The following is a 15,539-nucleotide window of genomic DNA, read 5'->3' as shown; positions in this document are numbered from 1 at the left end:
GCCGAAAAGTCGGCTCACGTCATGCATCGGCGTCTTTTTTTTGTGCCACCGATGCATGACGTGAACGACTTTTCGGCTCGATTTAAGATACCGATGCATGACGTGAACGACTTTACGGCGCGATTTAAGATACCGATGCATGACGTGAACGACTTTTCGGCGCGATTTAAGATACCGATGCATGACGTGAACGACTTTACGGCGCGATTTAAAGCTATACCGATGCATGACGTAAACAAGATCACACCGATGCAGCACGTTAACATTAAAGCCCGCCTAATCCGATCGATGGAGGCCGTCTCGAGTGTCCAACTTGCTCACAAGAGCCGAGAAACAAACCGATGCATCACGTAGACAAGATCGTACCGAATGTTAACACAATCCAAAAGGAAATAATCTTAGATGAATATCGATTCTGATTATTGATTTTTCTTTCGCGATATTGATAGAAGACATCTGAATGAATTTCGAATTAATTCCGAAATCAAAAAAATATTTTCAATAAATTTTTTTTCTAGAGTACCTCGGTCTTTTCTATTTTTTTTCCAAGTTTCGTACGTCAATCAACATACATCCCAGAAAAAATCATCTCTCTAACTATCCTGGTTCAAAAGTTGTATCGGAACTTTTCACGTCGAAAAAGAACATAGGCGAAAAAGGACGTGAACATTATTCCTTATAAAAATCAAACCCGACCATGGATTTTGATTCTGATTGTTGATTATCGCTATTAGAACACATTAGGAGGCAACCAAATCAAATTTGAGAAAATTCCACAATCAGAAAATTTTTTTCGAAAAAAAAAAAAAAATTCGAGAACACCTCGGTCATGGCAAGTTATTTCCCACAATCCATTCCCCAATCAACGTACATCCCAGAAAAAATCATCTCTCTAACTATCCTAGTTCAAAAGTTGTATCGGAACATTTTCACGTCGAAAATATATCTCTAAGTCCAGACCGATGCACCACGTAATCTCGGGCAGACCGATGCACAACGTAAATGACGATCGGGACCGGGGCGATCGGTCGTATCTGACACCGCCGGCTCGGTTCTAACATCGTCAATGAGTCGGGGTTGTAAAAAAGGACGTGAACATTTTTCCTTATAAAAATCAAACCCGACCATGGATTTTGATTCTGATTGTTGATTATCGCTACTAGAACATATAAGGAGGCAACCAAATCAAATTTGAGAAAATTCCACGATCAGAAAATTTTTTTCGAAAAAAAAAAAAAATCGTAATCACCTCGGTCATGGCGAGTTATTTTCCGTATTTCATTCCACAATCAACGTACAACATAGAAGAAATCATCTCTCTAACTATCCTGGTTCAAAAGTTGTATCGGAACATTTCACGTCGTAATATCTCGCCAAGTCCAGACCTCGGCGATAGGTAGTATCTGACACCGTCCGCTCGGGACTGACATCGACTTGGACTCGGGCTGATGATGGGGAGGCGTTTAAGGACGTGAACATTTTTCCTTATAAAAATTAAAGTCGACAATGAATATTGATTCTGATTACTGATTTACGCTTTAAAAACACATTAGAAGGCAACCAAATCGAATTTGAGGAAATTCCACGATCAGAAAATTTTTTTCGAAAAAAAAAAAAATCCGAAAAATATTTTTCGATTCCGATTACTGATTTACTCTTTTAGAACACATTAGGAGGCAACCAAATCAAATTTGAGAAAATTCCACAATCAGAAAATTTTTTTCGAAAAAAAAAAAAATTCGAGGACACCTCGGTCATGGCAAGTTATTTCCCACAATCCATTCCCCGATCCACGTACATCCCAGAAAAAATCATCTCTCTAACTATCCTGGTTCAAAAGTTGTATCGGAACATTTTCACGTCGAAAATATATCTCTAAGTCCAAACCGATGCACCACGTAAACTAGGGCAGACCGATGCACCACGTAATATCGGGCAGACCGATGCAGAACGTAAACTCGATCATACCGATGCTTCACGTAATCTCGATCTTACCGATGCACCACGTAAACAAGGGCAGACCGATGCAGAACGTAAAGTAGATCTTACCGATGCACCACGTAATCTCGATCTTACCGATGCACCACGTAATCTCCATCTTACCGATGCACCACGTGAACTGGATCTTACCGATGCAGAACGTGAATTGGATCTTACCGATGCAGAACGTGAATTGGATCTTACCGATGCACCACGTAAACTCGATCATACCGATGCACCACGTAATCTCGGGCAGACCGATGCACAACGTAAATGACGATCGGGACCGGGGCGATCGGTCGTATCTGACACCGCCGGCTCGGTTCTAACATCGTCAATGAGTCGGGGTTGTAAAAAAGGACGTGAACATTTTTCCTTATAAAAATCAAACCCGACCATGGATTTTGATTCTGATTGTTGATTATCGCTACTAGAACATATAAGGAGGCAACCAAATCAAATTTGAGAAAATTCCACGATCAGAAAATTTTTTTCGAAAAAAAAAAAAAATCGTAATCACCTCGGTCATGGCGAGTTATTTTCCGTATTTCATTCCACAATCAACGTACAACATAGAAGAAATCATCTCTCTAACTATCCTGGTTCAAAAGTTGTATCGGAACATTTCACGTCGTAATATCTCGCCAAGTCCAGACCTCGGCGATAGGTAGTATCTGACACCGTCCGCTCGGGACTGACATCGACTTGGACTCGGGCTGATGATGGGGAGGCGTTTAAGGACGTGAACATTTTTCCTTATAAAAATTAAAGTCGACAATGAATATTGATTCTGATTACTGATTTACGCTTTAAAAACACATTAGAAGGCAACCAAATCGAATTTGAGGAAATTCCACGATCAGAAAATTTTTTTCGAAAAAAAAAAAAATCCGAAAAATATTTTTCGATTCCGATTACTGATTTACTCTTTTAGAACACATTAGGAGGCAACCAAATCAAATTTGAGAAAATTCCACAATCAGAAAATTTTTTTCGAAAAAAAAAAAAATTCGAGGACACCTCGGTCATGGCAAGTTATTTCCCACAATCCATTCCCCGATCCACGTACATCCCAGAAAAAATCATCTCTCTAACTATCCTGGTTCAAAAGTTGTATCGGAACATTTTCACGTCGAAAATATATCTCTAAGTCCAAACCGATGCACCACGTAAACTAGGGCAGACCGATGCACCACGTAATATCGGGCAGACCGATGCAGAACGTAAACTCGATCATACCGATGCTTCACGTAATCTCGATCTTACCGATGCACCACGTAAACAAGGGCAGACCGATGCAGAACGTAAAGTAGATCTTACCGATGCACCACGTAATCTCGATCTTACCGATGCACCACGTAATCTCCATCTTACCGATGCACCACGTGAACTGGATCTTACCGATGCAGAACGTGAATTGGATCTTACCGATGCAGAACGTGAATTGGATCTTACCGATGCACCACGTAAACTCGATCATACCGATGCACCACGTAATCTCGGGCAGACCGATGCACAACGTAAATGACGATCGGGACCGGGGCGATCGGTCGTATCTGACACCGCCGGCTCGGTTCTAACATCGTCAATGAGTCGGGGTTGTAAAAAAGGACGTGAACATTTTTCCTTATAAAAATCAAACCCGACCATGGATTTTGATTCTGATTGTTGATTATCGCTACTAGAACATATAAGGAGGCAACCAAATCAAATTTGAGAAAATTCCACGATCAGAAAATTTTTTTCGAAAAAAAAAAAAAATCGTAATCACCTCGGTCATGGCGAGTTATTTTCCGTATTTCATTCCACAATCAACGTACAACATAGAAGAAATCATCTCTCTAACTATCCTGGTTCAAAAGTTGTATCGGAACATTTCACGTCGTAATATCTCGCCAAGTCCAGACCTCGGCGATAGGTAGTATCTGACACCGTCCGCTCGGGACTGACATCGACTTGGACTCGGGCTGATGATGGGGAGGCGTTTAAGGACGTGAACATTTTTCCTTATAAAAATTAAAGTCGACAATGAATATTGATTCTGATTACTGATTTACGCTTTAAAAACACATTAGAAGGCAACCAAATCGAATTTGAGGAAATTCCACGATCAGAAAATTTTTTTCGAAAAAAAAAAAAATCCGAAAAATATTTTTCGATTCCGATTACTGATTTACTCTTTTAGAACACATTAGGAGGCAACCAAATCAAATTTGAGAAAATTCCACAATCAGAAAATTTTTTTCGAAAAAAAAAAAAATTCGAGGACACCTCGGTCATGGCAAGTTATTTCCCACAATCCATTCCCCGATCCACGTACATCCCAGAAAAAATCATCTCTCTAACTATCCTGGTTCAAAAGTTGTATCGGAACATTTTCACGTCGAAAATATATCTCTAAGTCCAAACCGATGCACCACGTAAACTAGGGCAGACCGATGCACCACGTAATATCGGGCAGACCGATGCAGAACGTAAACTCGATCATACCGATGCTTCACGTAATCTCGATCTTACCGATGCACCACGTAAACAAGGGCAGACCGATGCAGAACGTAAAGTAGATCTTACCGATGCACCACGTAATCTCGATCTTACCGATGCACCACGTAATCTCCATCTTACCGATGCACCACGTGAACTGGATCTTACCGATGCAGAACGTGAATTGGATCTTACCGATGCAGAACGTGAATTGGATCTTACCGATGCACCACGTAAACTCGATCATACCGATGCACCACGTAATCTCGGGCAGACCGATGCACAACGTAAATGACGATCGGGACCGGGGCGATCGGTCGTATCTGACACCGCCGGCTCGGTTCTAACATCGTCAATGAGTCGGGGTTGTAAAAAAGGACGTGAACATTTTTCCTTATAAAAATCAAACCCGACCATGGATTTTGATTCTGATTGTTGATTATCGCTACTAGAACATATAAGGAGGCAACCAAATCAAATTTGAGAAAATTCCACGATCAGAAAATTTTTTTCGAAAAAAAAAAAAAATCGTAATCACCTCGGTCATGGCGAGTTATTTTCCGTATTTCATTCCACAATCAACGTACAACATAGAAGAAATCATCTCTCTAACTATCCTGGTTCAAAAGTTGTATCGGAACATTTCACGTCGTAATATCTCGCCAAGTCCAGACCTCGGCGATAGGTAGTATCTGACACCGTCCGCTCGGGACTGACATCGACTTGGACTCGGGCTGATGATGGGGAGGCGTTTAAGGACGTGAACATTTTTCCTTATAAAAATTAAAGTCGACAATGAATATTGATTCTGATTACTGATTTACGCTTTAAAAACACATTAGAAGGCAACCAAATCGAATTTGAGGAAATTCCACGATCAGAAAATTTTTTTCGAAAAAAAAAAAAATCCGAAAAATATTTTTCGATTCCGATTACTGATTTACTCTTTTAGAACACATTAGGAGGCAACCAAATCAAATTTGAGAAAATTCCACAATCAGAAAATTTTTTTCGAAAAAAAAAAAAATTCGAGGACACCTCGGTCATGGCAAGTTATTTCCCACAATCCATTCCCCGATCCACGTACATCCCAGAAAAAATCATCTCTCTAACTATCCTGGTTCAAAAGTTGTATCGGAACATTTTCACGTCGAAAATATATCTCTAAGTCCAAACCGATGCACCACGTAAACTAGGGCAGACCGATGCACCACGTAATATCGGGCAGACCGATGCAGAACGTAAACTCGATCATACCGATGCTTCACGTAATCTCGATCTTACCGATGCACCACGTAAACAAGGGCAGACCGATGCAGAACGTAAAGTAGATCTTACCGATGCACCACGTAATCTCGATCTTACCGATGCACCACGTAATCTCCATCTTACCGATGCACCACGTGAACTGGATCTTACCGATGCAGAACGTGAATTGGATCTTACCGATGCAGAACGTGAATTGGATCTTACCGATGCACCACGTAAACTCGATCATACCGATGCACCACGTAATCTCGGGCAGACCGATGCACAACGTAAATGACGATCGGGACCGGGGCGATCGGTCGTATCTGACACCGCCGGCTCGGTTCTAACATCGTCAATGAGTCGGGGTTGTAAAAAAGGACGTGAACATTTTTCCTTATAAAAATCAAACCCGACCATGGATTTTGATTCTGATTGTTGATTATCGCTACTAGAACATATAAGGAGGCAACCAAATCAAATTTGAGAAAATTCCACGATCAGAAAATTTTTTTCGAAAAAAAAAAAAAATCGTAATCACCTCGGTCATGGCGAGTTATTTTCCGTATTTCATTCCACAATCAACGTACAACATAGAAGAAATCATCTCTCTAACTATCCTGGTTCAAAAGTTGTATCGGAACATTTCACGTCGTAATATCTCGCCAAGTCCAGACCTCGGCGATAGGTAGTATCTGACACCGTCCGCTCGGGACTGACATCGACTTGGACTCGGGCTGATGATGGGGAGGCGTTTAAGGACGTGAACATTTTTCCTTATAAAAATTAAAGTCGACAATGAATATTGATTCTGATTACTGATTTACGCTTTAAAAACACATTAGAAGGCAACCAAATCGAATTTGAGGAAATTCCACGATCAGAAAATTTTTTTCGAAAAAAAAAAAAATCCGAAAAATATTTTTCGATTCCGATTACTGATTTACTCTTTTAGAACACATTAGGAGGCAACCAAATCAAATTTGAGAAAATTCCACAATCAGAAAATTTTTTTCGAAAAAAAAAAAAATTCGAGGACACCTCGGTCATGGCAAGTTATTTCCCACAATCCATTCCCCGATCCACGTACATCCCAGAAAAAATCATCTCTCTAACTATCCTGGTTCAAAAGTTGTATCGGAACATTTTCACGTCGAAAATATATCTCTAAGTCCAAACCGATGCACCACGTAAACTAGGGCAGACCGATGCACCACGTAATATCGGGCAGACCGATGCAGAACGTAAACTCGATCATACCGATGCTTCACGTAATCTCGATCTTACCGATGCACCACGTAAACAAGGGCAGACCGATGCAGAACGTAAAGTAGATCTTACCGATGCACCACGTAATCTCGATCTTACCGATGCACCACGTAATCTCCATCTTACCGATGCACCACGTGAACTGGATCTTACCGATGCAGAACGTGAATTGGATCTTACCGATGCAGAACGTGAATTGGATCTTACCGATGCACCACGTAAACTCGATCATACCGATGCACCACGTAATCTCGGGCAGACCGATGCACAACGTAAATGACGATCGGGACCGGGGCGATCGGTCGTATCTGACACCGCCGGCTCGGTTCTAACATCGTCAATGAGTCGGGGTTGTAAAAAAGGACGTGAACATTTTTCCTTATAAAAATCAAACCCGACCATGGATTTTGATTCTGATTGTTGATTATCGCTACTAGAACATATAAGGAGGCAACCAAATCAAATTTGAGAAAATTCCACGATCAGAAAATTTTTTTCGAAAAAAAAAAAAAATCGTAATCACCTCGGTCATGGCGAGTTATTTTACGTATTTCATTCCACAATCAACGTACAACATAGAAGAAATCATCTCTCTAACTATCCTGGTTCAAAAGTTGTATCGGAACATTTCACGTCGTAATATCTCGCCAAGTCCAGACCTCGGCGATAGGTAGTATCTGACACCGTCCGCTCGGGACTGACATCGACTTGGACTCGGGCTGATGATGGGGAGGCGTTTAAGGACGTGAACATTTTTCCTTATAAAAATTAAAGTCGACAATGAATATTGATTCTGATTACTGATTTACGCTTTAAAAACACATTAGAAGGCAACCAAATCGAATTTGAGGAAATTCCACGATCAGAAAATTTTTTTCGAAAAAAAAAAAAATCCGAAAAATATTTTTCGATTCCGATTACTGATTTACTCTTTTAGAACACATTAGGAGGCAACCAAATCAAATTTGAGAAAATTCCACAATCAGAAAATTTTTTTCGAAAAAAAAAAAAATTCGAGGACACCCCGGTCATGGCAAGTTATTTCCCACAATCCATTCCCCGATCCACGTACATCCCAGAAAAAATCATCTCTCTAACTATCCTGGTTCAAAAGTTGTATCGGAACATTTTCACGTCGAAAATATATCTCTAAGTCCAAACCGATGCACCACGTAAACTAGGGCAGACCGATGCACCACGTAATATCGGGCAGACCGATGCAGAACGTAAACTCGATCATACCGATGCTTCACGTAATCTCGATCTTACCGATGCACCACGTAAACAAGGGCAGACCGATGCAGAACGTAAAGTAGATCTTACCGATGCACCACGTAATCTCGATCTTACCGATGCACCACGTAATCTCCATCTTACCGATGCACCACGTGAACTGGATCTTACCGATGCAGAACGTGAATTGGATCTTACCGATGCAGAACGTGAATTGGATCTTACCGATGCACCACGTAAACTCGATCATACCGATGCACCACGTAATCTCGGGCAGACCGATGCACAACGTAAATGACGATCGGGACCGGGGCGATCGGTCGTATCTGACACCGCCGGCTCGGTTCTAACATCGTCAATGAGTCGGGGTTGTAAAAAAGGACGTGAACATTTTTCCTTATAAAAATCAAACCCGACCATGGATTTTGATTCTGATTGTTGATTATCGCTACTAGAACATATAAGGAGGCAACCAAATCAAATTTGAGAAAATTCCACGATCAGAAAATTTTTTTCGAAAAAAAAAAAAAATCGTAATCACCTCGGTCATGGCGAGTTATTTTCCGTATTTCATTCCACAATCAACGTACAACATAGAAGAAATCATCTCTCTAACTATCCTGGTTCAAAAGTTGTATCGGAACATTTCACGTCGTAATATCTCGCCAAGTCCAGACCTCGGCGATAGGTAGTATCTGACACCGTCCGCTCGGGACTGACATCGACTTGGACTCGGGCTGATGATGGGGAGGCGTTTAAGGACGTGAACATTTTTCCTTATAAAAATTAAAGTCGACAATGAATATTGATTCTGATTACTGATTTACGCTTTAAAAACACATTAGAAGGCAACCAAATCGAATTTGAGGAAATTCCACGATCAGAAAATTTTTTTCGAAAAAAAAAAAAATCCGAAAAATATTTTTCGATTCCGATTACTGATTTACTCTTTTAGAACACATTAGGAGGCAACCAAATCAAATTTGAGAAAATTCCACAATCAGAAAATTTTTTTCGAAAAAAAAAAAAATTCGAGGACACCTCGGTCATGGCAAGTTATTTCCCACAATCCATTCCCCGATCCACGTACATCCCAGAAAAAATCATCTCTCTAACTATCCTGGTTCAAAAGTTGTATCGGAACATTTTCACGTCGAAAATATATCTCTAAGTCCAAACCGATGCACCACGTAAACTAGGGCAGACCGATGCACCACGTAATATCGGGCAGACCGATGCAGAACGTAAACTCGATCATACCGATGCTTCACGTAATCTCGATCTTACCGATGCACCACGTAAACAAGGGCAGACCGATGCAGAACGTAAAGTAGATCTTACCGATGCACCACGTAATCTCGATCTTACCGATGCACCACGTAATCTCCATCTTACCGATGCACCACGTGAACTGGATCTTACCGATGCAGAACGTGAATTGGATCTTACCGATGCAGAACGTGAATTGGATCTTACCGATGCACCACGTAAACTCGATCATACCGATGCACCACGTAATCTCGGGCAGACCGATGCACAACGTAAATGACGATCGGGACCGGGGCGATCGGTCGTATCTGACACCGCCGGCTCGGTTCTAACATCGTCAATGAGTCGGGGTTGTAAAAAAGGACGTGAACATTTTTCCTTATAAAAATCAAACCCGACCATGGATTTTGATTCTGATTGTTGATTATCGCTACTAGAACATATAAGGAGGCAACCAAATCAAATTTGAGAAAATTCCACGATCAGAAAATTTTTTTCGAAAAAAAAAAAAAATCGTAATCACCTCGGTCATGGCGAGTTATTTTCCGTATTTCATTCCACAATCAACGTACAACATAGAAGAAATCATCTCTCTAACTATCCTGGTTCAAAAGTTGTATCGGAACATTTCACGTCGTAATATCTCGCCAAGTCCAGACCTCGGCGATAGGTAGTATCTGACACCGTCCGCTCGGGACTGACATCGACTTGGACTCGGGCTGATGATGGGGAGGCGTTTAAGGACGTGAACATTTTTCCTTATAAAAATTAAAGTCGACAATGAATATTGATTCTGATTACTGATTTACGCTTTAAAAACACATTAGAAGGCAACCAAATCGAATTTGAGGAAATTCCACGATCAGAAAATTTTTTTCGAAAAAAAAAAAAATCCGAAAAATATTTTTCGATTCCGATTACTGATTTACTCTTTTAGAACACATTAGGAGGCAACCAAATCAAATTTGAGAAAATTCCACAATCAGAAAATTTTTTTCGAAAAAAAAAAAAATTCGAGGACACCTCGGTCATGGCAAGTTATTTCCCACAATCCATTCCCCGATCCACGTACATCCCAGAAAAAATCATCTCTCTAACTATCCTGGTTCAAAAGTTGTATCGGAACATTTTCACGTCGAAAATATATCTCTAAGTCCAAACCGATGCACCACGTAAACTAGGGCAGACCGATGCACCACGTAATATCGGGCAGACCGATGCAGAACGTAAACTCGATCATACCGATGCTTCACGTAATCTCGATCTTACCGATGCACCACGTAAACAAGGGCAGACCGATGCAGAACGTAAAGTAGATCTTACCGATGCACCACGTAATCTCGATCTTACCGATGCACCACGTAATCTCCATCTTACCGATGCACCACGTGAACTGGATCTTACCGATGCACCACGTAATCTCAATCTTACCGATGCACCACGTGAACTGGATCTTACCGATGCAGAACGTGAATTGGATCTTACCGATGCACCACGTAAACTCGATCTTACCGATGCACCACGTAATCTCGATCTTACCGATGCACCACGTGAACTGGATCTTACCGATGCAGAACGTGAATTGGATCTTACCGATGCACCACGTAAACTCGATCTTACCGATGCACCACGTAATCTCAATCTTACCGATGCACCACGTGAACTGGATCTTACCGATGCAGAACGTGAATTGGATCTTACCGATGCACCACGTAAACTCGATCTTACCGATGCACCACGTAATCTCAATCTTACCGATGCACCACGTGAACTGGATCTTACCGATGCAGAACGTGAATTGGATCTTACCGATGCACCACGTAAACTCGATCTTACCGATGCACCACGTAATCTCGATCTTACCGATGCACCACGTGAACTGGATCTTACCGATGCAGAACGTGAATTGGATCTTACCGATGCACCACGTAAACTCGATCTTACCGATGCACCACGTAATCTCAATCTTACCGATGCATCACGTAATCTCGATCTTACCGATGCAGAACGTAAACTCGATCATACCGATGCACCACGTTATCTCGGCAGACCGATGCAGAACGTAAAAAAAAAGCTTACAGCACGCGGTGTTCCCAAGCGGTCACCCATCCAAGTACTAACCGCGCCCGACGCTGCTTGGCTTCAGTGTTCTGACGAGAACTGGCAATTTCAGCGTGGTATGGCCGTAAACAACAAATATAGCGATATTTTCTATGATATCTCACTTTTTGGGAGCGGAAAGGACGTGAACGTTTTTCCTTATAAAAAATGAAATAACTTTTGGATATTAATTCTGATTGTTGATTTAAGTTTTAAGAACACATTAGGACATATCTCAATGAAATTTGAGGGATTTCCGAAATCGAAAAATATTTTTCGAAAAAAAAAAAAAATCCCAGAAGACCTCGGTCATCTCAAGTTTATTTCCATATTCTATTACACAATCAACGTACATCACAAAAGGAACCATCTCTCTAACTATCACAGTTAAATTTTTGTATCGGAACATTTCACGTCGGAATATCTCGCTAAGTCCAGACCGGGGAGATCGGTCGCATTTGACACCGTCCGCTCCGGTCTAACATCGTCTTGGAGTCGGGGTAACGATGGAGAGGCGTTTAAGGACGTGAACATTTTTCCTTATAAAAATTAAAGTCGACAATGAATATTGATTCTGATTACTGATTTACTCTTTTAGTACACATTAGAAGGCAACGCAATCAGATTTGAGGAAATTTCAAGATCAGAAAATTTTTTTCGAAAAAAAAAAAAATTCAAGAACACCTGGGTCATGGCAAGTTATTTCCCACAATCCATTCCACAATCAACGTACAACATAGAAGAAATCATCTCTCTAACTATCCTGGTTCAAAAGTTGTATCGGAACATTTCACGTCGAAATACCTCGCCAAGTCCAGACCGGGGCGATAGGTAGTATCTGACACCGTCCGCTCGGGACTGACATCGACTTGGACTCGGGCTAATGATGGGGAGGCGTTTAAGGACGTGAACATTTTTCCTTATAAAAATTAAAGTCGACAATGAATATTGATTCTGATTACTGATTTACGCTTTAAAAACACATTAGAAGGCAACCAAATCAAATTTGAGGAAATTCCAAAATCAGAAAATTTTTTTTCAAAAAAAAAAAAATCCGAAAAATATTTTTCGATTCTGATTACTGATTTACTCTTTTAGAACACATTAGAAGGCAACGAAATCAAATTTGAGTGAAATCCAAAATCAGAAAATATTTTTCGAAAAAAAAAAAAAATTCGAGAACACCTCGGTCATGGCAAGTTATTTTCCACAATCCATTCCCCAATCAACGTACATCCCAGAAAAAATCATCTCTCTAACTATCCTGGTTCAAAAGTTGTATCGGAACATTTTCACGTCGAAAATATATCTCAGAGTCCAGACCGATGCAGAACGTAAACTCGATCATACCGATGCTTCACGTAATCTCGATCTTACCGATGCACAACGTAAACTAGATCACACCGATGCAGAACGTAAACTCGATCATACCGATGCACCACGTAAACTCAGGCAGACCGATGCAGAACGTGAACTCGATCTTACCGATGCACCACGTAATCTCGATCTTACCGATGCACCACGTAAACTCGGGCAGACCGATGCAGAACGTGAACTCGATCTTACCGATGCACCACGTAAACTAGGGCTGACCGATGCATCACGTAAACGACGATCGAGAGGCGCGAAAGGACGTGAACGTTTTTCATTATAAAAATTGAAATAAATGATAAATAATGATTCTGATTGTTGGTTATCATTTTTAATAAGCATTAGGAGGCAACCAAATGAAATTTGAGGAAATTCCGATAATAGAAAATTTTTTCGAAAAAAAAAAAAAATTCATGAAATCCTCGGTCATCGCAAAATATTTACCATATTCTGTTCGATAATCAACGTATATTTAAGAAGGAATCATATCTGTATCTATCTTGGTTCAAATTTTGTATCGGAACATTTTGACCAAAGTCCGAGCTTCGGCCGAAACAGACTCCGCTGACCTGGCCTATCGATCGACCGAGAGTCGGGGATAGAGCGTAAGTGTTGTCTGGAGGGGAACCCTGTGCTCTCCTGACATATATAGGGAAGGTGGTCGCGTTGGGCGATGCAGAACGTTTGGATCGGGAATTATATTTTTGGTTCAGCTATTGGAATATGGTTTATTGTTGGTATATATTGGCGAAATAACGTTCTTACTGACTGGGGATATTCATAAAAATGAGTCCGGAGATTTTCAGATCGAAGTCCGAGTGATCCGACTTGGAAGGCGTGTTGGGTGGGTCGAGATGGCTTAGATAGATCAGACGAGGCGGGCTAAGTGTTGACGTCATGCATCGGTCCATTTTCAGATTGAGTCCGAGTAATCCGACTTTGAAAGAGTGTTGGGTGCGTCGAGACTGTTTAGATAGATCGGACGAGGCGGACTAGGTGTTAACGACATGCATCGGTATATTTTCTGATCGGAGTCCGAAGAAATCGGCCCTAGTAGGCGCAGCGGACGGTCGAGACGGCCTCGGTGGGTCGGATCGAGCGGGAAAAGTTTGCTAAATCGTGTCTGGAGGGGAACCTTGGGTTCTCCTGACATATATAGGGGATAAGGTTTGGGTGAACGATTCTTCACGTAAAAGTTGAGTAATTTATTTTTCGATAAGCTTTTGGATATTGATGAGAAGTATATGTATATCTTCGATTAAAAGAATTCTTACCGTCTCCATGTATATTATATTAGATATATAAGAAATAGTTAACGTGATGCATCGGCCGATTTCCGGATCGGAGTTCGAGAGATGCGACTTTCGATGCGCGATGGGTGGTTCGAGACGGCCTAGATCGATCGGACGAGGCGGACTAGGTGTTAACGACATGCATCGGCGGATTTTCTGATCGGAGTCCGAAGAAATCAGCTCTAGTAGGCGCGGCGAACGGTCGAAACGGCCTCGATCGATCGGACGAGGCGGACTAGGTGTTAACGACATGCATCGGCGGATTTTCTGATCGGAGTCCGAAGAAATCAGCTCTAGTAGGCGCGGCGAACGGTCGAAACGGCCTCGGTGGGTCGGATCGATCGGGAAAAGTTTGCTAAATCGTGTCTGGAGGGGAATCCGGGGTTCTCCTGACATATATAGAAGGGGTGGAGAATGGGTCCTGTCCTAGACTGTTTGGAGTTCTTTTTAGGATGATATTCAGTTGGTAAGTGGTAGACCCGAATCCGACCTCGGCGTTTGGGTACTGGCAAGGTGTGTTGGTTTCGGCTTTCGCATCTTGGGTCGCTTTCGTCAACCTCATGCAGCGAGGTCGCGGTCCGCTTCGTCTCTTTGTAGTCGAATGGCCTTTAAGCGACCAACCTTAAAATCGTGATCCTCTGCCCGTTGCGGGTTATGTTCACAAAAAATTTGCAACCACTCAATTCGTTCCGAGCGACAAATATTGTTGAATCTCGAATCACCGTGTCGTTATATTCACATGTATAGCGAAGGGTCGAGATGGAATGTGTATAAGAAATTAGTTGATAGCCGGGGGTTCGTATTATATATGGACGCCTTGGCGAGGGATTGTTTCTAGAAACTTTCTCATTTTTGATCGGTGTTTTGTCCGAGATGATGATGATGTATATATAGCTTGAGTCTCATGCTGACTGGGGGCTGTTACGTCGTTTCGTCGAGGACTTGCACTTACTGATGTGCGGCGCTAGTCGAAGTCAATCGACATGGCTAGTGCCACATGACGAGAGGCGAACGGGTTTGGCCATACCGGCAATCTCGTGGACCGATCGTATAAGCACGCAGTTCCCTGGTTGATCCTGCCAGTAGTCATATGCTTGTCTCAAAGATTAAGCCATGCATGTCTCAGTACAAGCCAAATTAAGGTGAAACCGCGAAAGGCTCATTAAATCAGTTATGGTTCCTTAGATCGTACCCACATTTACTTGGATAACTGTGGTAATTCTAGAGCTAATACATGCAAATAGAGCTCCGACCGGGAACGGAAGGAGCGCTTTTATTAGATCAAAACCAATA

General features: G+C 41.7%; 2 non-coding genes across 2 annotated transcripts in view; one reads left to right on the top strand and one right to left on the bottom strand.

Moving 5' to 3' along the window:
- Positions 1-11,555: 11,555 nt before the first annotated feature.
- Positions 11,556-11,674, bottom strand: LOC123687522. The gene has a single exon (XR_006749242.1). It is a non-coding gene; the product is annotated as a 5S ribosomal RNA (ribosomal RNA).
- A 3,635-nt stretch (positions 11,675-15,309) lies between these two features.
- LOC123687409 overlaps positions 15,310-15,539 on the top strand; it is a 1,906-nt gene continuing 1,676 nt past the window's right edge. Inside the window, exon 1 of the ribosomal RNA XR_006749136.1 lies at positions 15,310-15,539. This exon is cut by the window's right edge and continues 1,676 nt beyond it. This is a non-coding gene — a ribosomal RNA (small subunit ribosomal RNA).

This window comes from Harmonia axyridis, chromosome X, assembly GCF_914767665.1.
Source record: "Harmonia axyridis chromosome X, icHarAxyr1.1, whole genome shotgun sequence".
Taxonomy (NCBI): domain Eukaryota; kingdom Metazoa; phylum Arthropoda; class Insecta; order Coleoptera; family Coccinellidae; genus Harmonia; species Harmonia axyridis.
Note: the sequence above shows the minus strand (reverse complement) of the source record. Positions and strands in the feature narration are given on the sequence as shown.